We start from the raw sequence: 25,147 nt of genomic DNA on the forward strand, positions 1-25,147 counted from the left end.
GGCTTAGGGAAGAGGCTGCCGTTCCAGTGCCATGGGCCTCCAGCTCCCCTCCTTGCCCCCATGGTGCCCACTGTCCCCTCAGCTGTGGCCTCATGGGCCACTCCACCCCTGGCTTCCTCTCTGAGCCTTGGCTGGTCAATAGGGGGCAGTGGAGGCCTCAAGTCCCCCAAGACAACTGGGCACAGTGTTGAGTGTTTACAGATCTGGTCCGGGGAAGTCTCTCCCATCACACCCTGCTAACATTTTCCCTGGGATCGTCACGCTGGGTGGGGCGGGGGGCCTCCCAGGATGTGGACGAAGCAGAGCTCTGTTGACACAGTCTCCGGTTGAACCCACATCCTCCCTGCAGCCCAGCGGGAAGTGGCGTCGTGGCAGAGCCGGTGGAGCCGGGACCCAGCTCCACAAGTGGACGAGAAGGATCCTGGCCCCCAGAGCCGCCCGGGGAAGACCCCTGCCCAGTGCCTGGCTGACAGCTCCTTGGAATGCTTCATCCACCTGGCCAGATGAGGCAGCGGGCAGGTGTTAGGAGAGCTGACGGGCTAAGAAGCATCTATCTTCCTGGCTGAAAAACAATCTTACTGCAATTTTAAAAATTATGCCTACTTACGACAAAAATAATTTACTTAGAAAGCTATAAAGAAGATGATGGATGTTAATTAGGTACTGTAGAAATCAGCGCTGTTCACATTTTGGTGTTTTCTTCCAGTCTTTTCCCTACATGCGTACTTAACACAAAGAATTAAAAAACCAAAAATGGGATCTGACACCTCCCTGCCGCTAACAAGGGTGCCCCTCCACCCCCAGGAGAGTTTCCCTACTCGTGACTCAAGCCGAGCCTCGAAAGGTGATCGGGATAATTTGCTCTAGGAGGGGACTGGCAGTTAGAGAACCATCTCATGGCTGGTGGAACTTGGAAAGTGGCTGGAGAGCTTCAGCAAAGGGTAGATCCCGGCCAGGGGTGGTGGGCAGGGAGGGGGCCCTTGGACGCTTTCTCATGTTATTCCGTGGGGTTATCTCTGAGACGGTGTGAATGAGAGCACGGTCACAGTGCCCTGACCCCGACCCTGGGCCACGGCCCTTCCTGTGGCAGCATGACCTTGGCTGAGGTGCTTGGTTCCCCTCTGTAGAATGGGGTCATAGAGGCCCATGTGAGAAGCTAGCCTGCTCATCCACACAAAGGGCCCAGGGCCGGCCTGGCGTGACCACTGCCATCACGGGACATGGTTCTTCTCCCTGTGTCCTCTCCTCGTCCCCATGGCCCTCATCTGTGGCCAGGCCTTCATTCAGTTGTTCATTCATTCGTTCACCTATTGAGGCCTTCTCTGTGCCAGGACTGGAGCTGAGAATGACGCCCTGCTCCCGGGCCCCCGGGGGTTTCTGAGAGGAGTGTGAGGACCTTGGAGACTGGCCCGCCAGGCTGCCCCATCGCCCCTCCTCACGGGGGCCACTGGAAAGCTAGCAGGGAGGCAGCCAGCTCTATCACTTCTTGCTGTGTGACCTGGGGCAAGTTGCCTAACTCCTCTACGCGACTTCCCAAATCTGCTAAAAGAGGGACGCCAGAGGGAGGCCCGGACGGGGCTGTTGTGAGGACCTCACTCAGCATGCGCTTTGCTTGTGGTGGCCATTCTGAGAATATCCTTGGATCCCAGGGTACCGAGGCCTGTGGGGTACCGAGGCCTGTGGGTGGCATGCTGTCTCTGGCAGCCATCAAAGGGGGGACTCAGCGGCTGCAGGAACAGTTACTGACTTGGGAGCCATGGCCCAGAGCAGTCAACCATTCTTAGGAGGGAGGCTGGCTCCCTTGAAGTCCCCTGTCCCAGGACCTCTGTCCTTCTCGGCTTGAACAGGGAGCAGTGGGGGCCGGAGGGGGTGTGTCTGGACGGCCCTCGGCAGGAGTCTGGTCAGCTTTTGCTGTGCTGTGCAGGGCCTTCCCTCCCTGCCTGCCTGGGCCTGCTGTGCTCTTGGATGCTCTGACAGGAGGCTTTGGCTTCGAGTAATAGAAAACCCGGGGCTTCCCCGGTGGCACTGCGGTAAAGAATCTGCCTGGAGCGCAGGAGCCGCTGGAGATGCAGATTTGATATCCTGGGTTGGGAAGATCCCCTGGGGGAGGGCATGGCAACCCACTCCAGAATTCATGCTTGGAGAATCCCCATGGACAGAGGAGCCCTGGTGGGCTACATCCACAGGGTCGCAAAGAGTCGGACACAACAAAAGCAACTTAGCACGCAGGCGAGGAGTAGAAACCTCGGCTCAGAGTGGCCTGAGCTCCACGGCGGATTTGCTGCTGCACACAGTGAGAAGTGTGGAGCCTGGGCAGCTCAAGGGTGCCGTGGAGGACCCTGGTTCGGCCATCCTCCGTGTGGCTTCGTTTCCAGCTGTCCGCAGGGTCAGAGGTGCTGCAGCATTCGCTGACACAGCAGCATTCAGAGGGAGGGAAGCCCCCTCCCCTTGGGCCTCGTCCATGAACCAGGAAACCTTTCCCCCAAGCCCCTAGGGGGTTCTCGCCCTCCCTCAGCCCCCTACTGTCAGCTGACCCCCCTCCCCAACCTGGGGGTTCCTGTTCTGAAGTACATGGCATTTCCCAGCAGCGCAGGGAGGAGAACGAAGCCCTGAACCAAAAGGCTTGGCTGGGCAAGGTGGGGCAGCCTGGGGGTCCACTTTGGCCACCCTCCCTTGGCAGAGGGAGCAGGGAGGGACGAGGGGGCCCCTTGATTCAGCTGGGGTCCAAGGAGAGACGGTGTCCACATGGCCAGTCCTTTCTGACCAGGCCTGCAGCAGCCACCTCGAGCCAATGAGCCGGGCGCCATCTGCACCCCCAGCTGAAACGTGGGCGGCCGTCCACACCGGAGGTAGTGCTGTGCCCATGGCACCAACTGGGGGGATGGTGAGGGTTGACGCGGGCTGCAGCCTGACCTCCGAGGGGAATCCAGCTGTCCCAGGGACGACCGGTAGCTATTGAAACGCTGGAGGAGGAAATGGGTGGGCTGTCCCTCCACACCCTCTTCCCTGCGGGGTGGCCGGGCGGGCACCCGGCTCTTTCCTGGCCCCTGCCCTGCCTTCGCGGGCCCCTTCATGCGCCTGTGGGCTTCCTTCCCCCTGCCCCTCTCTCCTCTCCCCCCAGTTAGTGCCTTCCGCCCCCTGCTCCTAGGACAGCCAGAGCGAGCTGCTGTTGGGCCTCCCCTACCAGTGGGGTGGGGTTCCCCAGCACAGAGCCCTCATCTCCTGGGTTTAAAAAGCAGATTGCACTTGTGTGTGCGTGCATGTGTGTGTTACAGGAGGAATACCAAGCTGCAGCACTCCTGTGTGTGTGTTTCTCTCCCTTCTCCCACTTGGGGAAGGGCCCTTGGCTTGGTGTTTGCAAGCCGAGCTCCCTGTGCTCGTGGGAGAGGCATGGGGCCCGTCCCCCTCGATCTAGGCTGTTCCTCTCCAGCCCCCGCTTTCTACAGAAGGTTCCCTAGAACAGAGCCGCTCAGAGTGGAGGCAGGGCCAGCTCGGGCTCTGGGCCCCCGACCCTGTTACTTATTGGCCATGTGGCTGGGCCCTGGTGTCCTTCACCCACTGGGGCCACATTCTCCCTGTCCTCCTGGCAGGGCTGTAGGGAGCATCCCTGAGGGTGGGGCAGAAGAGGGCAGAGGACACGCCACTGAAGGGAGCGGCGTGGCGGGCCTGGGCGGCAGGGCCCCCTCCGCCTGCCAAGAGACCCTCCCCAGCTGCAGGCAGCTCCTTGCATCCTGGCTTACTCCCACAGCCTCAAGTCCGAGGCCTCACTGGGTCTCTGCCTGCCTCCCCTCACCCCACATGTCCGCTGCACATAAAGACTCATGGGAGAATGGCATATAAGGCGTGGGTTTGATGAAGACGAGGAGGGATGGTTTGATCCTCTCACATCTGGACTTGGAGCCTCTGTGACTGCTGATGCAGGAGGGTGCTGGGTCACTGGGAACCATGGCTAGACTCCAGCCGTGGCCACCGTCAGCAGAGGGACCGGAGGATGGGGGCGGCAGAGGACCAAGGATGCTCCCCCTCCATTCTCCCAGGCCTCAGGCTGCTGGGGCCAGACAGGATCCCCGATGACCGTGACGGCAGTGGTGGTGTCCCCAGCCGCCAGGGCTTCCTGGGGTAACTTGCATGGTCCCAGGGCTCTTGACCTCAGTGAGTCCTCCTGACAGACCTGTGAATTCGATTCTGTCACTCTCCCCATTTAACAGATGAGGGACTCGGCGCAGACAGGTTAAACAACCTGCCCGAGGCCATGCAGCTAGATGGTTTGGATTCAGAAAGCCTGACTCCAGAGCCTCTAAACCTCCTCCGATTTCTGGTTTTGCTTCCTCTTGTCTCTGAGGCTCAGAGAAGGTTTCTGACTCTGCCAGGGACACACGCGGTTTAGTGGCAGAGGTGGAGTCACGTCTCCCAGGCCTTGGGGCTGATGTCTTTCCTTGAGCCAGTGCCTGTTTGGAGGCGGAATGGCCCACCCATCCTTGGGGTGGGGCCGGAAGTGCCAGGGGTGGCTGGTCTGCACTGCCCAGGATGGGGCAGCTGGGGGAGACAGGACGCCTCTGGGCTAATGAACCGTTACTGTTCCGTGGGTGCCTTTGCGTCTCCCAGCTCCTCACCGCTTGCATTTGTCTGAGGAGCACAAATTTTTGTGAGCAGCACAAATTTGAAAGCAGCGCTGTGGGTGTCTGAGCCCTGCCTTTGTGTAATCCGCGAGATGCCGACCTCTCGGGGCTTCCCTGCTTCCACCTGCAAAATCCATGCCCTGTGGACCTCCTTCAAGGCGAGAGCTGGGAACTGGTGCAGAAAAGCCCTTTCCCAGCAGAGCGTGTGTTCTCTGGGCCTTGACCTTGTGCGCTTTCGTGCCTGGGAGTGGGGGTGGGGGCTCTGGGAAGCCGGGGGCCTCTGCTGTCCACGCTCAGGAAGCCGTGGAGTCCATCCTCGCCAGGAGGATGGATGCCGGCAGGAAGTGAAAGAGTTAACGGTGGATCCTGCGTCCCTGGCTCCCTCCCCAGCTTTCCCAGGGAAAGGGCAGGAACTAGCGGCCTCCTCTTCAGAGGAAGGGGTGGGCGGGGACGCGAAGGGAGCTCGTTCCTCTGCAGTCACCTCCTGCACATTCAGTTCCACCGACTTCTGCAGACCAGCTGTTCAGAGCGAACCCAGAAGGCAGAGGGAGGCTTTCCAATAGGCGCAGAGGACGGAATGAATGTGGGATTCATTACAGGAATCTGGCAACACACAGAGCCTCACTTTCTCCCCTGAGATAGGAGGGGGGCAGGGTCCGAGGAGGAGGCCCTGGGCTGGAGCCAGAGGGTGGGGGTGTGAGGCCAGAGTCCCTTCCCTTCCCCCACAGCTGAGCCCCCGGGTGGGGCGGGGGGTGGGGGGGCCCTGCTTCCCTTTGCCTGGGGCTCGCCCTTCCCCTGAGAACCGCAGGCTGGAGTCACGTGCCGCTTCCCTCCGCTTCCCTCCCGCCGCCCCTGCCCTGCCGGGAGAGAATGGTTTGGCCCCTTTGGCCCCTGCCACCTACGGCCTCCTGTTTGGTTGCACTGGCCTCTCTCCATGGAGGCTGGGCTAGGCGTGGGCAAAAGCCACTTCCTGGCAGCCAGGCTGGGTCCTGGGGAGCCCCTGAAGGCCACCGGCACCCCTTTCCTGGCGCTGGGAGGACACTGGGGGAAAGGCCAGGGGCCACTATGTGGGACATGGCATAAAGAATGTCCCCGAGCGTTTCTCAGGCCGGGGGTGCCCCTGGGCTCCGGAAGCTTTGTCTGGGGTTGGTGAGCTGTTTGCTGGGGATGCAGAAGTCAGGGTGTCCACTTAGGATTAGCCTGACCCTGATCCTGCAGTTTCTGGAGGAGCAAACGAGAGGCAGAGTGACTTCCCCAAAGCCACACAGCCCAGCATGCCCTCTCTCTGTGCCTCCCCATGTGGCAGCTGCTGTCATACTGTGATTTAGACGCCTGATGCTGAAGTGTTTGGAAAGCAAGACGCCTGGGAGAGAGGTGAGGCCTGTGGTTTGGGGTGTCAGGAACCAGGCCTGGTTCCCGGGGGGTAGAACACTGACCCCTCACCCACATCCTCCACCCCAAACCCCTGGGACCTCTCTGCCACGAAGCTGGAGTGACCTGGGCTCGGGGATCTAAATTCGTCTCTCTTCACACAAGACTGCCTTCATGTGACCAGCTCTTCCTGGTGAGGAAAGGGGGCTCTCTGTGCTCGAGAGGGTCCCACAGTGAGGTTGGAGGAAGCTGGCACCCTGGGAGCTGGCAGCTGACTGCACTGGCTTCCTCTGCCCTGGTAAGGGAGGGGGCCATGACGAGCCGGCTGCACCATCTGGTCTGTTACCCTTCTGTGGCAGCCTGGTGCCGTGCTGGGAGAGCCCAGATGAACCCCAGTGTTGTCCTGGAAGAATCACTGTTCAAGAGCTGAGGATGGAATTTCTGGGGAGGGCCTTCTGTTGCCTGCCCCACCCCTAACCCCCGGTCCCTCTTAGGCAGCCATCTCCAACCTTTTTGGCACCACGAACCAGTTTCGTGGAAGACAGTCTTCCCATGGTCTTGGGTTGGGGGATGGTTTGGGTCTCACCCACCACTCAGCTCCTGCTGGGCTGCCCGGTTCCTGACAGGCCATGGGCTGGCACCCAAGGGTTGGGGACACATTATCCCATTTTACAGATGTGGATAACTGATTCCCTCAGCTACCAAGTAGTGGGACCAGGATTTGAACCCAAGCAGGCAGTCTCCTGGGCCTGTGATTCCACCCTTTGTCTCCCTCCAGGACCTGGGTTAGTTGAGTCGGCAGAAAGATGACTCCCAAAGACGGCCATGTCCTAATCCCCAGACCGTGTGACTACGTCAGCCCACAAGGCAAAGGGGAATCGAGGTTGCTGATCAGCTGGCCCTAAAGTAGCGAGAGTATCCTGGATAATCTGGAGGGATGATCCTGGATAATCCACACAGAGCCAGTGTAATCACAAGGGTCCTTAGAAGTAGGGGAAGGAGGCAGGCGAGTCAGCATCAGTGATGGGATGTGGGGAGATTCCACAGGCCATGCCGGCTGTAAAGTTGCCGGGGGGTGGGGAGGCCAGGAGCCCAGCAATGCAGTGGCCTCTGGAAGTTGGGACAGGTGGTCAAAGGGATTCTCCCCCGAGCCTCTGGAGGGCACCAGCCTTTGGTTTTAGCTCAGCAACTTTGTGTTGGACTTCTGAGTCCAGAACTATAAGAGGACACCCTGCGCTGTTCCGAGTTCCCGTGCTGTGTGACTTGTTAGGGCAGCAATGGGAAGCGAAGACAGGAAGTGGTGGTCCTCTTCTGGAAGAATTCAGGAGGAATTCCATCTGTATCCTGAACCCTGGGGGTTCTGGGCTCCCCTAGACACTCCCAGCCCTAGAGTCCACAGGACGCTCCCCACCCTGGGCCGGGCAGGAAAGAAAACAGTTGTGAAACTCTTTCCCACTTTCACAAGTGAAGGCAAGGCTGTGGGCCGATGTTCCTGTCTCCTTTTTGTGACCTTTTCCCCCCCTAGACTTAGAATTCTGTAGCTGAAAGAGACTGTGGGTTCATCAGCTTGTTTGCAATGAAGAAGAAAGCTGAGGCCCAGAGAAGTGAGCCTGCATGGCTAGGGCATGCCTGGTGGTGGTGGTGGGTGGAAGGCTAGTGGGTGGGGACTGCCAGGGAGCAAAGCAGATTGGCTGTGTGTGTTTGGGGTGGGAGGTGGGCTCTGGGGAGCTGGAGGAGCAGCTGCCTCACAGCCCTAGAACCTGGGGACCACAGGATGCCCCGGCTTGGGGACTGTGGCCTGAGATGAGGTAGGGAAGTGCCAGGTGTGCTGCCTTAGGTGGAGACCTCCTTTGCAGATGCTGCCAGCCTGCCCGGGGCTCTCAGAGACCTTGGTGGGTCAGATTGCAAACTGTACTTTCCGTCATCAGCACCCAGAGCCAGCAGCTCGCAAGAGTTAGGCTCCTGCTTCTGGCCATGAAATGTCATTTTCTGAGCTGCGTGGGGGCCAAATGAATGAATCTCTACCTCCTGACCACTGTGATCGTTCTCTCCTGGGGTCTGGAGAAACAGCCCGGATGACACGAAGTGATAGTCTTCCAGCCTCATCAGCTTGCCCCTCCGCGGCTCACACCTCTCGTGGCATCCCGAATGGTTTCGCTGAGGCTCACCTGAGGCTTGCTGCCAGCCCTATTGCCTGCCAGGCCCTTGGCCTGGAAGGTCTGCTTTTCCACAGGGGTGGGACCCCTTCTAGGTTTCTCTAAGAACAGCCTCAGTGGCGTGTTCACTGGCCCTTGCTACACGGTGCCGGATCCCTTAGCTTTGTCCTGAGGCCGGGACCTGGGCAGGCAGGGCCTCTGTCGGTAAGGCTTAGCCCCTTCCCCGTACCTGACAAGGTGCCTGTATGCTCTATGTGTGTACAGGAGATGAAGGAATGAACAGACATGTCGTGAAACCATCCAGTTCCCATTTCTAACTGGTACATCATGTGAAGCATTTCACATTTTGAATATACCTTTTTTGGTGTGTGAAAGATTAAATTGGTTTTGTTACACAGTTCACGAGTAGGCAACACCTCCTTTAGCAACTAGAAGGGAGCTCCTTTGAATGTACTTAAAATATTTTCTCTATTTTGAAATAATCTTCGACTCGCCAGAGATCACAAAAGTCATAGTAGAGAGTGCCAGTGTACCCTTTGCCAGCTTCTTCCCTAATGACCTGTCACAGTACGAATCAAAACCAGGAAGCTGGCAGGAGTACAAGGATGTTAACTCAGCTACAGACTTGACTCCGCTCTCGCCAGTTTTACAGGTGAAATGTCCCTTTGGGGGACATTGTGGTTCTTTGAAGTGAGACTTAACACGTACATAGGTTCATGCAGTTACCACCGGAATCAGGAAACAGAAATGCTGCATCAGCAGTGAGGGTTTCGCCTGGTTTTGAACTGTATCTGAATTGTCGTTCAGTTGCTAAGTTGCATCCGACTCTGCAACCCCAAGGACTGCAACCCGCTAGGCTCTTGTGTCCACAGTCTCCCAGAGTTTGCTCAAATTCATGTCCATTGAGTCATTACCATGTTACCATGTAGCATACTTTCATTTTTGGCTTCTTCCACTGAATATTATGTTTGCAGGATTTATTCCTTTTTTTTTTTTAATGTGCTTTTAAAAGCAAAATTTCCCAGAAGACCTTTTGGATCCACCATTAAGGTTTTACAAGCACAGATACATGAAAGTCATCGGTAATCCAGACTCTTCGCATCCATCAACAGTTTCTGCTGATTCTTTTCTGTGCTTCCGCTGGGGAGCTGGCAGATGCTGCCTGCCTGTGGGCTGTCTTCCCCACTCCCATGCCCGAGAAGAGGCGGGGGGCAGTGCTATGGAGTGTCTGCCTGGGTGCCAGGCTCAGCGCCAGTCTGTACACATGCCATCTTTTTCCTTTTCATTCTCCTTGAATTCCAGTGAACCCCTTCCCCCTTTTGACAGATGAGAAAAATCACTCTCAAGAGATAAAGAAATTTACACACACACACACCCCATCGTTCAGCTGATAGGTGGTGGTGTCAGATTTGGACACCCTTCTGACCTCAAAGCCTGAGTTTCCTGGATGAAATGAAAACTTGGGTGGCTTGGACCACTGGCCCCTGGGCCAGGAGGGTCAGGCACAGGGGTTCCCCAGGTTTGTGGGGCGAGCTGGGAAGGATCAGTGTCCCCCCTCCCCAACCCCAGTCTGTGTAAATAGCCGGAGGTCATGTGCCCACTGCTTCACAGCCTTGAATTTCCTGAGCTTCCAGGTCTGGGAGGAGAGAAAGGAGGAGAGGAAAGAGCTGGGCTGGGCTGGTTTGGGCCCAATTCCCAATTAAACAAGCCGCTTAGTTTCCCATGAGTGGCAGTGTTACCTGCCCCCGGTCTTCGCTAAAGGGGAGAGGGGTCTCAGGCATCCCCATCTAAAGTGGGCCTGGGGCTGACAGAACCTCACATCAGGCATCTTAAGGAGCTGCAAAAGCCTTCAACCCTCACACCCGACTGAGGGCTCCACCCCAGAGGGGAAAACAAGGCTTCTTGGGCTGGGGCGTTTTCTGCCAGGTCATGAAAATAGGCCCGGAGTCGCCAGCTCCTCTTGGTTAGAGGCTTTCTGTGGTTTTCAGAGTACTTTGACATGGTTAGTTCAAAGCACCCTCCCCAAAATGCCGCAAGGAGGGCAGGAGGTTTGAGGCACCTCCTCTCGAGCAGCCAAACAGCAGGTGGGTTCACCACCCTCGGGCTGAGGTGGGTGAGCAGAGGCTCAGGAGGGTGAGCGGAGGCTCAGGAGGTGATGCCTCGTCTTGGACGCCACCTGGCCAGTGAGCCACACACAGACTCGGGGCTTTGCTTCCCCAGGGCCTGCGAAGACTGCTTGCATTTAACAACAGCAACAAAAACACTCACCCTGGGACTTTCCTAGCAGTCCAGTGGTTAAGACTCTGAGCTTCCAATGCAGGGGGAACAGGTTTGACCCCTGGTTGGCTGCTAAGATCCTACACGCTGAGCGGTGAAACCAAAAGTTTAAAAAAAAGAAAAAGGAAATAAATTGTAAAATAAATAAATAAAAATTAAACATTATTAAAAAGAAAACAAAAACCATGCACCATCTCTGTGAACACAGCACCTGAGCGCCTCCATGCAGCCTGAGAAGCAAAGCTCTGCCAGTCTTCTTTCCTTCCTCTCACCAGACTCAACATGCGTTCGTATCTATTTATCGTTCCCATGTTTACTTAGAACTTTGGCTGGGCAGCTCTGTTTCTCCCAGTCTTACATGCTAGTGTTTTACATGTTGCAGAACAGCATACCCAGCTTGTTCTGTGTCAGCAGCCTCTGTTTGTGATGAGGTGACCTGTACCAATGCCTGGGGCTTCCTGGGTGGCTCGGTGGTAAAGAATCTGCGGGTTTGGTCCCTGGGTTGGGAAGATCCCCTGGAGGAGGGCATGGTGACCCCCTCCAGTATTCTTGCCTGGAGAACGCCAGGAAAGCCTGGTCGGCTACAGTCCATAGGGTCGCAAAGAGTCCAACATGACTGAAGCGACTTCACACACACACAAGTATTGGGGAGGGAAAACTTTTCCTCTACCTTCTTAGCTTCTGTCTTTTGAGGGTCTGCAGACTAACCCAGGAGCCACATTAGTAAGAGAAGACAGACCTAAGCACATAAGTAAGGGATTTCACAGAAAAAATGTGACTCAAAGGGGCTTTAGGATTTAGGGCTTATATACACACCTTCATAGTAGGGGAGGAGGAGAAAGGCCCTTACTGGAAAACAAAGGACTCTGGAAAGATAAATGGACCCTTAGGAGGAGAGATGAGAACTAGGGTGGTTTTGTGGCAGTATCTGTAGGTGTGGTTTGCAGATGCAGGAGAGGTGGACTCCATCCCTGGGTCGGGAAGATCCCCTGGAGGAGGGCATGGCAACCTGCTCCAGGATTCTTGCCTGGAGAATCCCCATGGACAGAGGAGCTTGGCAGGCTACCGTCCATGGGGTCGCAAAGAGTCGGACACGACTGAAGGGACTTAATACACACACAGGGAGGGAAGACTTTTCCTCTACCCTCTTAGCTTCACTCTTCCTGTTGTTCAGTTGCTCAGCCGTGAGAACTCTTTACAACCCCTTGATCCGTAGCACACCGGGCTTCCCTGTCTTTCACCATTTCCTGGAGCTTGCCCAAACTCATATCCATTGAGTCAGTGAGGCCATCCAACCATCTCGTCCTCTTTTGTCCCTTTCTCCTCCTGCCTTCGATCTTTTCCAGCATCAGATCAGATCAGTCACTCAGTCGTGTCCAACTCTTTGCGACCCCATGAATCGCAGCACGCCAGGCCTCCCTGTCCATCACCAACTCTCGGAGTTCACTCAGACTCACATCCTTCGAGTCAGTGATGCCATCCAGCCATCTCATCCTCTGTCATCCCCTTCTCCTCTTGCCCCCAATCCCTCCCAGCATCAGAGTCTTTTCCAATGAGTCAACTCTTCGCATGAGGTGGCCAAAGAGTTTCAGCTTTAGCATCATTTCTTCCAAAGCAATCCCAGGGCTGAACTCCTTCAGAATGGACTGGTTGGATCTCCTTGTAGTCCAAGGGACTCTCAAGAGTCTTCTCCAACACCGCACAGTTCAAAAGCATCAATTCTTCGGCATTCAGCCTTCTTCACAGTCCAACTCTCACATCCATACATGACCACAGGAAAAACCATAGCCTTGACTAGACGAACCTTTGTTGGCAAAGTAATGTCTCTGTTTCTGAATATGCTATCTAGGTTGGTCATAACTTTCCTTCTAAGGAGTAAGCGTCTTTTAATTTCATGGCTTTAGTCACCATCTGCAGTGATTTTGGAGCCCCCAAAAATAAAGTCTGATACTGTTTCCACTGTTTCCCCATCTATTTCCCATGAAGTGATGGGACCGGATGCCATGATCTTCGTTTTCTGAATGTTGAGCTTTAAGCCAACTTTTTCACTCTCCACTTTCACTTTCATCAAGAGGCTTTTGAGTTCCTCTTCACTTTCTGCATATCTGAGGTTATTGATATTTCTCCCGGCAATCTTGATTCCAGCTTGTGTTTCTTCCAGTCCAGCGTTTCTCATGATGTACTCTGCATATAAGTTAAATAAACAGGGTGACAATATACAGCCTTGATGTACTCCTTTTCCTATTTGGAACCAGCATCAGGGTCTTTATAATGAATCTGCGTTTTGCATCAGGTGGCCAAAGTATTGGGGCTTCAGCTTCATTATCAGTCGTTACAATGAATATTCAGGACTGATCTCCTTTAGAATGGACTGGTTGGATCTCCTTGCAGTCGAAGAGACTCTCAGGAGTCTTCTCCAACACCACAGTTCAAAAGCATCAATTCTTCGGCACTCAGCCTTCTTTATGGTCCAGCTCTTAGACCCATACATGACTACTGGAACAACCATAGCTTTGACTATATGGACCTTTGTTGGCAAAATAATGTCTCTCCTTCAGTCTTTTGGGGGTCTGCAAACTAAACCAAGAGCCATACCAGTAAGAGAAAAGATAGACGTAAGCACATAAGTAAGGGATTTCACAGGAAAATGTTACTCAAAGGGTCTTTAGGATTTAGGGCTTATATACACACCTTCTTAATAGGAAAAGGGAAGGCGGAGAAGGACACTTACTGGAGAACAAAGGACTCTGGAAAGATAAATGGACCCTTAAGCGGGGATATGAGAGCTAGGATGGTTTTGTGGCACAGTATCTGTAGGTGTGGTGTGCAGACTTCTTGTCTGCAATAGTCAGTCTTCCGGGCTTGCTCAGAGGAGGAGACTGCTGACAACTGAGTTCTTCCAGAAGGTTCTGTTCTTAGGCAGATGAGACTTCAGGGACTCAAATGCCGTCTGTCCCAGGTCCTGTGCCACAGTAGTGTATCCTGGACACCTTTCCAAGTATCCTTCTCTGGTTCTCTTCCAAGTCCCAGCCAGACAGTGGGCAATGTGGAGGCCCTTTATAAAAAGGCCCCGTGTTGCCCATGGAATTGCCAAGAGCCCCTCTGGCCCTCCTGGAAAAGGAAATGGCAACCCACTCCAGTATTCTTGCCTGGAAAATTCCATAGACAGAGGATCCTGGCGGGTACAGTCCATGGGGTCGCAGAGAGTCGGCCACGACAGCACTTTAGCAGCTCTGGCCCTACACCCACTGTGGGGACTGCTGACACTCCCACCCCACCCCTGGCTTTCCTGGTGACCCGGATGGTAAAGAATCTGCTTGCAATGCAGGAGAACTGGGTTTGACCCCTGGGTTGGAAAGATCTGGAGAAGGGAATGGCTACGCACCCCAGTGTTCTTTCCTGGAGAATTCTGTGAACTGAGGAGCCTGGCGGGCTACAGTCCCTGGGGCCACAAAGAGTCGACTGAGCAACTCACACTTCACCCCCACCCCACTCACCCCCTGTGTGTCTCTTGGACACACCTAGCTTAAGTTCAAATGTTATCAGCATCTTGCCAAATCTCAAGGGTATTGTATGTGTCTGTCAGTGCTAACCAGCTACTCTCAACCCAGGCTGTCCGTTGGAATCTCCTGAGAAATGTTTAACCGACGCCTAGATTAGTTAAATCAGAATCGCTGGGGACGGGGCCTGGGAATCTGTATTTCCCTGAAGCTCCCCTTAGGTTTGAGAACCTCTGAGCAGAAGCCAGATAAACATCCTGCTCTTTCTACTTGCTTGTCCCCTTACTTCCCAGTTCTAGACCCTCACTCCTGCCTCTAAATACCAAATTGTGTATTGCTGGACTGAAACAATTTACCATCTTAGCTGCTTAAGCTTTTGTTTTGCTCCTAATTTCAGTGGAGGATTAGGAAGTCTAGAGTGTCGCTCGTAACGCCGGTCTGGAGCGCCCCCACCTGGAGGTCTTCCCTCTTGACACCACCCCCCACCCCCACCCCACCCCTGAGAGAGAGCTCTCCAGTACCGACAGGCTGGGTTTCTGTTTGAAATCAGTGCGGGATTGGCTCCTTTTGTTGCTGGGAGTTCGGGATTTTGGAAGGAGGATGGAGTAGTGGGGTTGGAAGTGTGCCTGGGGCTACTGCTCAGCTACAAAGTATCCATCCCAACCAGAATAATAGAGTTGGCTGCGAGTGAGAGTTAAGATTATCATCAAATAATTTCTGACACATTGTTGATGTAATGATAGCTTTTCAAGAGGAAAAGGGAATGTGTATTAAAGGTGCCTGCCAGGGGAAGAGGCAACCTGACAGTGAGGCTGGGAGGAGTGCTTCTTAGAAAGGAGGAAATGGGGCCTTCCGGCCGCGGAGTTCCACAAACATTTACAGGGGCCGCTACCCAGGAGCCGGGGAAAAAGATGAGTGAGTCAGCCAGACAAGTGCTCCAGGTCAGGATGTGAGGTGGGAAACACGAAAGCGGGCAGGGGTGATCCTAGCTGATGGAACACCTGGAGGGCTTCCTGGAAGTGGTGACTTTTACCAGGGGATTTTAGGTATGGTTTGGAAGACTATGGGGCCCAGGTGAAGAGCGTAGGGGCCCTTAGAACACAAGCATGCCTAGAGGTGTGGCTGAGTCCGACGGCAGTCAGAACCAGAGGCAGCAGCCTGGGGGGGTGTGGCTGAAGCTGGTGACAAAAGTAAGGCCAGCCTCTCCTGAGATGCGGGGAGAGGAGACTCCTGTGTCTTGGGGGACGAGGTGAGGAAGGTAGCTGGGAGAAGCATCCTGCTAGGAGGGGTGGTTAATGCATGCCACGTACTGCCCCCCGAGATCAGTCGGCCATGAGGGTCGTTTCAAGAGGTCGTTTCTAATGGTGAAATGGGCAGAAGCCAGAGAGCAAAGGTTAAGAAGTGAGTGGGCGGTGAGAAGGTGGAAGCTGCAAGTGTAGACCAACTGTTAGGAGGTGAGGTCGGGTTGTTGAGAGAGGAAGCAAGCCTACAGTTGGAGGAGGGGGCGGGGCCAAAGGAAGTGGGGGTGGCCTTGTTTTTGAGATGAGGGGCAGCCTGAATGTTCTAGGTCAAGTTGAAAGGGACCTGGGAAAAACACAGATGTAAACCCAAGGTGAAAACCAGCCCCTGCAAGCGTTGCTCTACTGCAGAGAGAGCAGAAACTGAGCTAGGGTCCCCTCCCTCCCCCGTGCATGCCGGGGCCTTTGCCCTGGGGCTGTGGGGTCCTCCCCTACCCCAGGAATGAAGGGGGGGGGGCTTGCGTGTGGGGCAGCACCTCCTGAGGTCGGCCTGCCTCTGGGCACCTGGGCCCCCCATCCCTGGGGGCATGTGGCTGCTTATGCTCCTGGCTCACTTCAGCCCCCAGCCCCACACTTCTAACCCGCCCAGCCCTTCCCCTGTCCTCCTGGGTGTGTGTGGGGGTGTGGAGCCCAGCGACCTGCCCGCAGAAGAGGCGGAGGGATATTTTTCTTGGCCTTTGATGGAAAGCATCTGCTGCATCCCATGGGGGTTTGCCCAGGGTGGGTTGGAAGGGAGTTGGCAGGAGGGCTGAGCTGTGTGCTCGCCACCAGGCTTTTGGGCTTGGCAGGAGGACCTTTTGGGACCTGGGAACTGGGGTGGGGGTGGTGCGTGTGTGCATGAGTGCGTGAGAGAGGGAGGGAGGGAGGGCACTGTGTAACCACTTCCTTCTCTCCCGCTGCTGCTGCACGCTGGCTCCACATGAGTGGCCCCACTCTGCAGGGCGGGTGCCTCCCCCACAGGATGCTGTGCTCTTCACCCAGTTGGCCTGGCTGGAGGTGGAAGCCTCAACGTGTCCCTTTGTGGCTTCCAGAGTGGGACCCTCCCGCTGGACAGCCGATCAGTGCAGCTGCCCCCGGTGACCTTCCCCACGGCGTTCCCGATGGTGGGGTCTGCTCATGGACATGTGGAAACAGCCCACAGCACCCTTGTCGAGTTGTCAAGGACACCATGGGGCAGCCCACGCCCCCTCCGCCCGACTGCACATCAGCTGGAACCTGGCGAGGGGGTTTCTTTAGCTTTCCGTGGATGAGTCCGACTCTCTCTCCCAAACCCCGACTAATATCCTGTAGGTCTGGGAAGGGTCTGGCTCACAGGTGCGTGGCCTGGAACAAGTTCCCATCCCACTCTGAGAGTTTGTGTCTTCATCTCTCCAGAAAGCTCCTAAACTTACACGGGTCGAGTTGCAGACTGCGGGGCTGCTGTCCCGACTTACCGCACACTCAATGGCTTCAAACAACAGAAATGTATTCTTCTTACAGTTCTGGCAGTCAGAAGTCTGAAATCAGGGGCACTGGGCGGGGCTGGCTCTGTCTGGAGGCTCCAGGGGGAGAAGCCGTCCTTCCTTCACCTTCTGGTGGCTGCCTGCGCCCTTGGCTTGTGGCCACACCACTCCACTCTCTGCCTCCGTCATCACACAGTCATCTTCCCTATATTCTTCAAGTTGCCCTCTGCAAACCTCTCTTAAGGACCCTCATGATTACGTTCGGGGCCCAGCCACAGAATCGGGAGAGCCTCTGCATCTCACAGACCCTCATCTCTGCAGTCGGCCCTGCCGTGTAAGATCACATTCAGAGGTTCCGGGAAGATGGGGCATGATACAGTCTCCCCCAGGGCTCCCGATTTGTCTTGGGGCCCCCCTGGCTTTAAGATATACAACAAGAAAACAGACTGGCTCCAGTGAAAGGAGGACACGTTAAATTCTTTTTTATTGACCATCTGCACATAGAGCTTGTTGTGCAGCCGTCGCTGCTGTCTACTTTCAGCATATTTCCTCACCTCAGTGGAAACCCAAGATCCATGAAGCATCACTGCCCAGCCACGGCTGCCCCCGCCTCGGCGACCGCTGCTTTCTTTATAGATTGTTTTTTAATCAGTGCAGTTCTGGGTGACTTTGAAGTTAGTAACCAGAAGTGTGTCGAGGTACTTATTGGATGCAAGGGAGGCCAGTGCCTGGGTGTCTTGAGTGGGAGGAGCAGTTGAGGGAGCTTGGGTGTCCAGAAGGGTTCCTGGCTCCAGGCTGCCAAGGAAGCTTAAACAGCCCAACTCATTTTTTTTTTTTTTAATTATTTACTTATTTTTGGCTGTGATGGGTCTTCATCGCTGCGTGCGGGCTTTCTCTAGTCGCGGCGAGTGGGGACTACTCCTCGTTGCGGTGCTTGGGCTTCTCATTGCAGTGGCTTCTATTGTTGCAGGGCACACAGGCTTTCGAGCACGTGGGCTCAGTTGCAGCTCCCAAGCTCTAGAGCACTGGCTCAGTAGCTGAGGCGCACAGGCTTAGTTGCTCTGTGGCATGTGGGATCTTCCCGGACCAGGGATCGAACCCATGTCTCATGCAGTTGGCAGGTGAACTCTTTACCACCCAGCCACCAGGGAAGCCCCATTGCCTTTGAGTCAGGGGTTCATCCTGGCCTGAGCAACCGTGAGCCAGGTAGGCAAGGGAAGCCCAGAAAGGGATGTGTGGCAGTCACAGAAAACTGTCTGACCGATACTTAGCGCACATTTGGCAAAGCGATTTCTTAGGAGAAGCTCTGCTGTGTCTGACGGTGGAAGCTGAGAATCATGTCCCCTTGTGCTGTGCTTAGTCACTCAGTTGTGTCTGACTCTCTGTGACCCCCTGGACTGTAGCCCACCAGGCTCCTCTGTCCATGGGATTCTCCAGGCAAGAATACTGGAGTGGGTTACCATGCCCTCCTCCAGGGGATTTTCCCAACCCAGGGATTGAACCCAGGCCCCCCGCACTGCAGGTGGATTCTTTACCATCTGAGCCACCAGGGAAGCCCGCATGTCCCTCTATGTCCCCAGAAACGGGACACTGTCACGTAGGGATCAGTGGCATCAATAGAGGCCTCGGCATCTCACAGTAGATGCTGTGGTGTGTCTTGTATCACCCCCAGGGTGGCTCCATATGTGGTGTGAAAAATGATCCGGATAAACCTCTCTCCAAGGGTCTGTTGTCACCTCAGGGTGAAACTGAGAATATAGAGAGCTGTGCTGTCCAGGACAGTAGCCCCATTCACCTGTGGCTACTGACCACCTGAAATGTGAACAGTCCAAATCGAGAGGTTCCATAGTTATAAAACACACACTGGAGACCTCCCTGGTGGTCCAGTGGTTGAGACTCCACGCTTCCAAGTGCAGGGGGCGTGGGTTTGATCCCTGGTCTGGGAACTAGATCCCACATGCCTTGTGGCCAAAAAACAAAATAAAACATTAACAATCTCAAAAGTGTTTATACTGGTCACATGTTGGGTGGATAATATCTTGGCTCTGTTAGGTTACATAAAATGCATTAACATTAATGTTACCTGTTTCTTCTTATATTTTTTACTGTGGCTACTAGAAACGTTAAAATCACGTCTGTGGCTGGGCTGTCTGTGGCCGGCCTTCGGTTTCCACTGGAGGATTGGACGGGCAGTTGCCCAGGTGTCAGGCCGCTCTCCCTGGATGCCGAGTGTGTCCTGAGCGGCGGTGGACTGTGAGCAGTGCCGGGCGGCAGATGTTCTGTGTTGGAGAAGCCCCTGGACTGGGGGGCTTGGTGGGCACAAGAATACCCTCTTCTGTGCTCTGGGGGCCCTGGTCAGTGACAAGTGAGGAAAAGTTGTAAGAGGAGCCTGGCATGTGTACAAAGTACCCAGGCTGCCTCCTGGACCCATGATCTGGGGGTCGGGGGTAGACGGCGGGCAGGGTGAGGGATAAGCTTGGAGAGCAGTGGTGGGCGCCCAGGAGGGGTAGTGGGCCCTGGGAGTGGACTCTGGGGCCAGAAAGCTGGGGGACACAGCGAGGCCAGAGGCTGGAAGGAGGCTTCGAGGGGAGTGCTGCGGGACCAGGAGGCTGCCAGGGCAGGCGTGGAGTGCAGGCTTCATGTTAATTAACCCTGACGCCTGGCCTGGCCTCCCTTGTTGCTGGTTCCTGGACCTGCTTTTTAGGTCCCAGCCAAGTAGGCAGAAAAGTCAACTCATTGGAAAAGACCCAGATGCTGGGAAAGATTGAAGGCAGGAGGAGAAGGGGGCGGCAGAGGATGAGATGGTTGGATGGCATCACCGACTCAATGAACATGAGTTTGAGCAAGCTCCAGGAGATAGTGAGGGACAGGAAAGCCTGGTGTGCTGCAGTCCATCGGGTCACAGGGAGTTGGACACTGAGCAACTGAACAAGTGGGCAGGGGTGTCAGGAGGGGCTGGGCCCTTGCAACTGTCTGGAAATCGCCTTCTTGGAGGAAAAGGATTTGTATTTGGGGAGCGGCTGCCTTTCCTGTTTCTGGACACACACGTGTCTCACTTTAATTCTTGCAGCTGGAGTTGATCTGCCCATTTTACAGATGGGGAAGATCCAGGCCAGCAGATGTTGAGTAATAAGTCAAAGATGGTTCGAGGGAAGGGGCCTCCATCTGATGTTGACTCTGAGGCCCGTGCCTGGGATCCACTACGGCCTCCCTCCCAGTGAGATGCGAAGAAGGGCTCCGGACATGCATTTCCTCCCACTGGGCACTCCCCTAGCTCTGGCCAAGTGCCTGGAGACCGGGGTCAGCAGCTCTGCATGGCCACTCCATGTCGGAGTTGGAAGGGGTTTGCAGCACAGGCCCCTGAAGCCTCTGTGGCAAACCCCCAGACCTCAGAGGCCACTGGGGGGCAAGTTGGCCGTCAGGGGTAGGAGTGGCTGCTGCTGGGAAGGGCTGGCTGCTGAGGGACGTGGTGGGGGACGTGGTCAGCCTACCCCTGTGGCCGGTGGGGTGGGTGCCCCTGGGTCCTTGCCCACTAACAATGCGGGGGATCTGGGAAACCTTGGGTGTGGCCTGGCTCCTGAAGGCTGAGGTGGGGATCTTCCTTCTGGAGGCAGGAGGATGGACTGCCATTTTGCACTTGAACTAACCACTCTCTGCCCTAGGAAGACCCCACACCAGCCCCCAGGAGCTGTCTCCTCCTGTGGGAGTGGGCCTGAGCCAAGTTGGCCCCGCCCATGCCTGGGAGTGACTCACTCCCTCGGGGGTCAGAGGTCGAGGCACAGGATGGATCTGGCTGATCCCAGCCGGCAGGCCCAGCCCCGGACAGGGACTCTCCCAAGCTCCCTCCTCTGGGGACCACCTAGCCCATCCCCTGAGGGGGTCTCAGCTCTTCCCCGGGGCCCGCAGGGAGGGGAGAGAGAGGAGGAGACTCCGTGAGTCATCCCCAGGCCCTGAGGGGCTGGAGAAGCCGGAGCGGGATCCGATAGTAATCTTCCGAGGCTCCAGGAAGAAGACCGAGCTCAGGGTGAGCTGGCCACCGCCGCCGCATCCCCAGCCCCTGCCGGTTCCTCTCCGCTCCCTTCCCGGGTCATTTCCACCAGGGCACACACAGCGGGGCTGGCTCTGCTCCCACCCTCAGCTGCCGGGAAACCTGGACCTCCTGGGGAGGGTGGCCTGTCATCTGAGCTGCTGGGGTAGGGGAGGGGGGTTCAGAACCAGATGGGGGCGGGAGAGGGGGGAGGTACACCTGGCAGAGAAGGAGCCAGGGCGGGGCAGCAGGGAGCGGGTGCCCGTGGGCAGCAGCAGGTTCTTGGCATCACCCGTCCCTCCACCCCAGCAGGACTGGGCGGAAGGGCAGCCTGGTCGTCTGTCCAGGTGAGCCTCTCGCCTTCTCTCTCTCCCTCTGGGGAACCATGTCACTTTTCCTTTTGGGGTGACTCAGGCTGGCTTGGGGAGTGGGCTTCTTAGCGTTCCTCGGGCACAGCTAACGCACCCGGGGTGGGGGTGGCTGCCGGGACCGCCCCTTCTCTCCGCCTGCTCCCACCCCCACCCACTCCCTCCGCACCCCTCGCCCTGCCCCTTCGGACCCGCTGCCCCGCCGAGCCTCCCTCTGCAGGGAGGCCGTCGCGGTCCCTCCCTACCTCTGCCCGCGCTCTGGGAGGCTCCTTGTTCCTCGGCCACAAAGCCCCTTTGATCCTCTGCTCGGCTCCGAGCCATGTGACCCGGTGGGCGGGCCGCGCGCGCAGGCGGCCGGCGCAGCCCGACTCAGCTGCTGGGTGAGTCCGCGCTCCCTTTGTTCCCTCCAGCCTCACTCGGCTCGCAGGGGGCTCTCAGGTGGTCTGGCCGCCGGGAAGCCCCCTCCCCCGCGCCCCAGGGCTGAGCAGGAACGGCGCCTCCCCGGAGCCCCCGCAGGCCCGGCCACCCCCTGCCCCCCACAGCCGGCGGCACAGCCCCCCTGGCCCCAGTAGCGGGACGGCGGGAAGTCGGTCCTCCACGCGGGGCCCAGATTTTCGGCCGCGGAGCAGAAGAGTACGGCTTTGTGTGTCACAGCCGAGGCTTTGTAAATATTTGGCCGGCTACCCGAGTGGTTAAGTACGCCTCGGCCAGCAGTTTCTTGGAGCCCATTTCCCTTTCGCAAGGGGACTTCCCTCATATTCCTGGAGGGCCGGGAGGAGATGCTGGTGGGCCACCGCTGCCTGTTCAAACCGTCCCATCCAGATTGTCAACCGTTAGGGCTAGGCGGGTTAGCGGAGGACCGGCTGAAGATTAGTTTCAACAGGCGCTTAGACAATGCCGGAATTGGAGACCTCGCAGACAGAATTGTGTTCCGGGGGAGTTTGTGCTGCAGCTTGTCTGGATTCCTGGGAGGTGTTTGGGACGTTCTCGATGTTCTGGGAGCGGACTGGGGAGGGGGCAGTAGAGGGTAGTGGGTTGGGGCGCTGGCATGCATGTGCTTTGCTAGAGGATGGGAAGGTGTCTGCCTCGCCATGCCCTGCCCATGCCCTGCCGGGGAGCAGCATCTCCAGGATGTGTCTTCCAAAGGGCTTTTCTAGCTGCGAGAAGTTGGGACCCTGGTCCCGTAGCCCCCCGGACTCCAGTCCTGTAGCCGGGCCAGCATGTCCTCTCACGCACCCAGACGAGGGGCAGGGGTGTGAGGTGCCGCGCAGGCAGGGCCATCTGCTCGGAAACTTCATCCCCCACGTCCCCTGGGGGTCGACTCGGCGCCCAGGCTGCTGCTCTTCATTCTCGTCTCCCTCTCTTTCCTCCACCATGAACTCTGCTGCATTTTTGTCCGAGGTTTCGGGAAGCATCTCTGCTCACCAAAGAGAAGTTTGAGGTTCCTTTTCTGGAGAAAAATGTGCCACCCAGAAGCAGTCTATACGGCGGGTTTCTGGTCCATGCAGTGGGTTTCTTCCCGTGGGGACAGCGTCCTGGTTGGGATTCTGTTTGGATCCCGCTTTGGAAAGTCCTGCTGGGGAGAAGCGAAAAGAAGGCCCCTTTTTTCATAATGGTATGCTTCCAACCCTTCGTTCATTATTGTTTTGCCTTCAGACTTAGGGCCTGCATGGATGTTTACATAAATGTCATTTCTCTTTGGCAACGGATAGGCTCCTTTTCAGGAACTAGAAAGAAGAACAAGTTTGTCTGACCATTTGGGAGCGGGAAGCTGGTGTCCACGTGAGGTCTCTTTGGAAAGGTGTCATGCCCGCCTGACTCTTCTCGGGTCTTCTCTGTGTTAGAACGTGGCTGGGAAAGGAGGCCTTTTCTGTGGCTAACCTCTTTTTACGCCCATCTCAGGGGACCTGTGTGGTCACTGACCCTTGTCCACCCCTCCTGGGCATCCCTGCTGCCCGCCTCCCATCATTTCCGGGTTGTGACATGTGCAGTACTATTGGGTCTACTGGTCTGTGTCTGTATTTCCATCAGGCTCTGCTCCTCGAGGCCGGCACTGTGACAGGGAAGACTGGCACATGGGGAGGACCTGCTTTGTGTGTGTGGGGTGGGGGGCCACCGGGCATTCTGTCCTGGAGGAGACAGAGCCCTGTTCTCCCGGGAAGGGGGCTGCCATGAGGCAGAACAACAGCCCATGCTGTCATTTGCCCCCACCAACACCAAGCCTTGAGGGGGCCCTTGGGGTTGTTCCCTGAGTGCCAGGTCCATCGCCCCAGGCCTCCAGGCTGGGGTTCACCAGGGCTTTCACCCCAGAAGCCCTGAACCCCTTAAGACAACCAGGATCCTGGGGCTGACTTACTTCCCCACCCCCTGCCTGCTTCCACGGCCACCCTGTGCTCTCCCCACTTCCTGCTGTGTCACCACCAGCCTCGTCAGATAGGGCAGCTTTGCAGGAGGGAGGCGTCCTAGGGCTGAGATGCATTCGGCAGAAGGAGAGCACCCCCCTGCCCCAGCAGCGTGGAGCGGCGCTGGCTTCCTGTGGTGTCAGAGGTCTCTTAGGACGCCGGTCACCCCCACACAGTCACCCCCCGGCACGGCTCACTCCTGGCCGTCTTTCCCAGACTGCCGATGGCGCTCTGGGCTCCCTCCCTCTCCCATTGGCCGGGTGTGTAGGAAGCAGGACTTTATTTCACCCTGTGAGGGTGAGGACAGACGCTTGCTGGCCCCTGAGGCCCTGGCCAGGGCCCTCTGCAGTGGTGGTCAGCCTTCCACACCCGCTGTGCCAGCCCCATCCCTCTTCTCGCCTGCCCCCAACCTTGGCTTAGGCCACAGATGCTTCAGGGATTGGAGCTGGAGTCCCAGCTCCCTTCAGCCGGGGTCTTGAGGAAGATGCTTCCAGCAGGCATCATAGCCCTTGGCCGGGGCTCCCCTCCCAGACTTCTGCCTGCCAGCACCAGGCTTGGGTTTGTTTGTTGAGTACCAGCCTGGTTCCTGGGACAGGTAGGGACCTGTTCTCAGCAGCTCAGTGAAGCCTCCTGACGCCTTCCCAGGAGCGCCCCTGAGGTGGTGGCCAGGCAGCCAGCTCCGCAGGCCAGCCTGTTGGCTGTGCAGCCTGGGGGGGTGGCCAGCAAAGGTGCGGGTCTGATCCACAGCCAGGAGGGCACCTTGCCCCACCTGGTGGGCCCTCCAACCTGCCCACCTCCCAGCGGGCTCCCCGCGGGCCCTGTATTGGGGCTCGCAGAGCGGTAGGTGGAACATCTGGCCCTGGGGTGTGGGTGGGTGGGTGGGGTTCTAACTTGCCACTCTCTTCTCTTTTATCACTACTGAGATCTGGCAGAGAAGGGCTTACTGCTGAGAGGCCTGGGGAGCTCTGATTCCACCTCTGCAGGGGCCTGAGTGGCCACTTGGCCTCACCTGGGCTCACCTGTCCCCCACAGGAGCTGAGCTGCGTCACCCCACCCACCCATCTGGGCTGCGGGGCTGGCCCTTGGTGGCAGGGGAAGGGCAACTCAAAGCAAAGGGCCTGAAAGAGGGAAGATGAACCAATTTGCTTCCTCTCCCTTCCTGGCCATTTCAGCGTAAATAAATCTTTTAACCTGGGTTTAGTAGCCAGATCATAGCAGAAGCACCCCATTTCTTGTTGCCCTGCTGAAGCTGGCGGGGAGTGGGAGGGGTGGGCCAGCACGCACCCCATGAGATGTCAACCCCTGAGCATCCTGGCTGTTCTCAGAAGCTACGGGTTGAGGTTCAGTCACCCACACTGACCCCCACGGAGCCTTCGTGGAGGAGGGGTGCTCCACCCTCTGTTTCTTTGCTTCTGGCATGCGTGCCGCAGGGCCCTCCGCAGTCATGTGCCCTGGAGGGGAACCCCTGGTCCTGTCCTGCCCTGTGAGTGCCAGGCACCGAGTGCCCAGTGAGGCGGTCACTCCGACGAGCGCCCTTGCTGGTGTCCCCAGTGGAATGCGCGCGCACCTCCTCCCGCCTCCCACACCCTTATCTCTTATCTTATCTCCCAGGCCTGTCGACAAGGCCTCTGATGACGACAGATAAGGTTTTCCCTTTCCCGGGGCAAGAAAGTGAGTCTCCCTCCTT

At 56.9% G+C, this 25,147-nt stretch overlaps 1 protein-coding gene across 6 annotated transcripts in view; it reads left to right on the forward strand.

Moving 5' to 3' along the window:
* The window catches only part of SEPTIN9 (septin 9), a 179,179-nt gene that overhangs the window by 120,978 nt on the left and 33,054 nt on the right, over positions 1 to 25,147 (forward strand). The window contains exon 1 of one of the 6 annotated variants that reach the window (XM_070389147.1): positions 20,499 to 20,687. The exons of 4 other annotated variants lie outside the window; for them this stretch is intronic. The gene's annotated coding sequence lies outside the window, so the exon portion shown is untranslated. Of the gene's footprint in view, positions 1 to 20,498; positions 20,688 to 21,297; positions 21,439 to 25,147 lie in introns of those variants that run through there. One more of the 6 variants, XM_070389148.1, reaches the window with a different exon arrangement.

Source organism: Bos mutus, chromosome 19 (assembly GCF_027580195.1).
Source record: "Bos mutus isolate GX-2022 chromosome 19, NWIPB_WYAK_1.1, whole genome shotgun sequence".
Classification (NCBI taxonomy): domain Eukaryota; kingdom Metazoa; phylum Chordata; class Mammalia; order Artiodactyla; family Bovidae; genus Bos; species Bos mutus.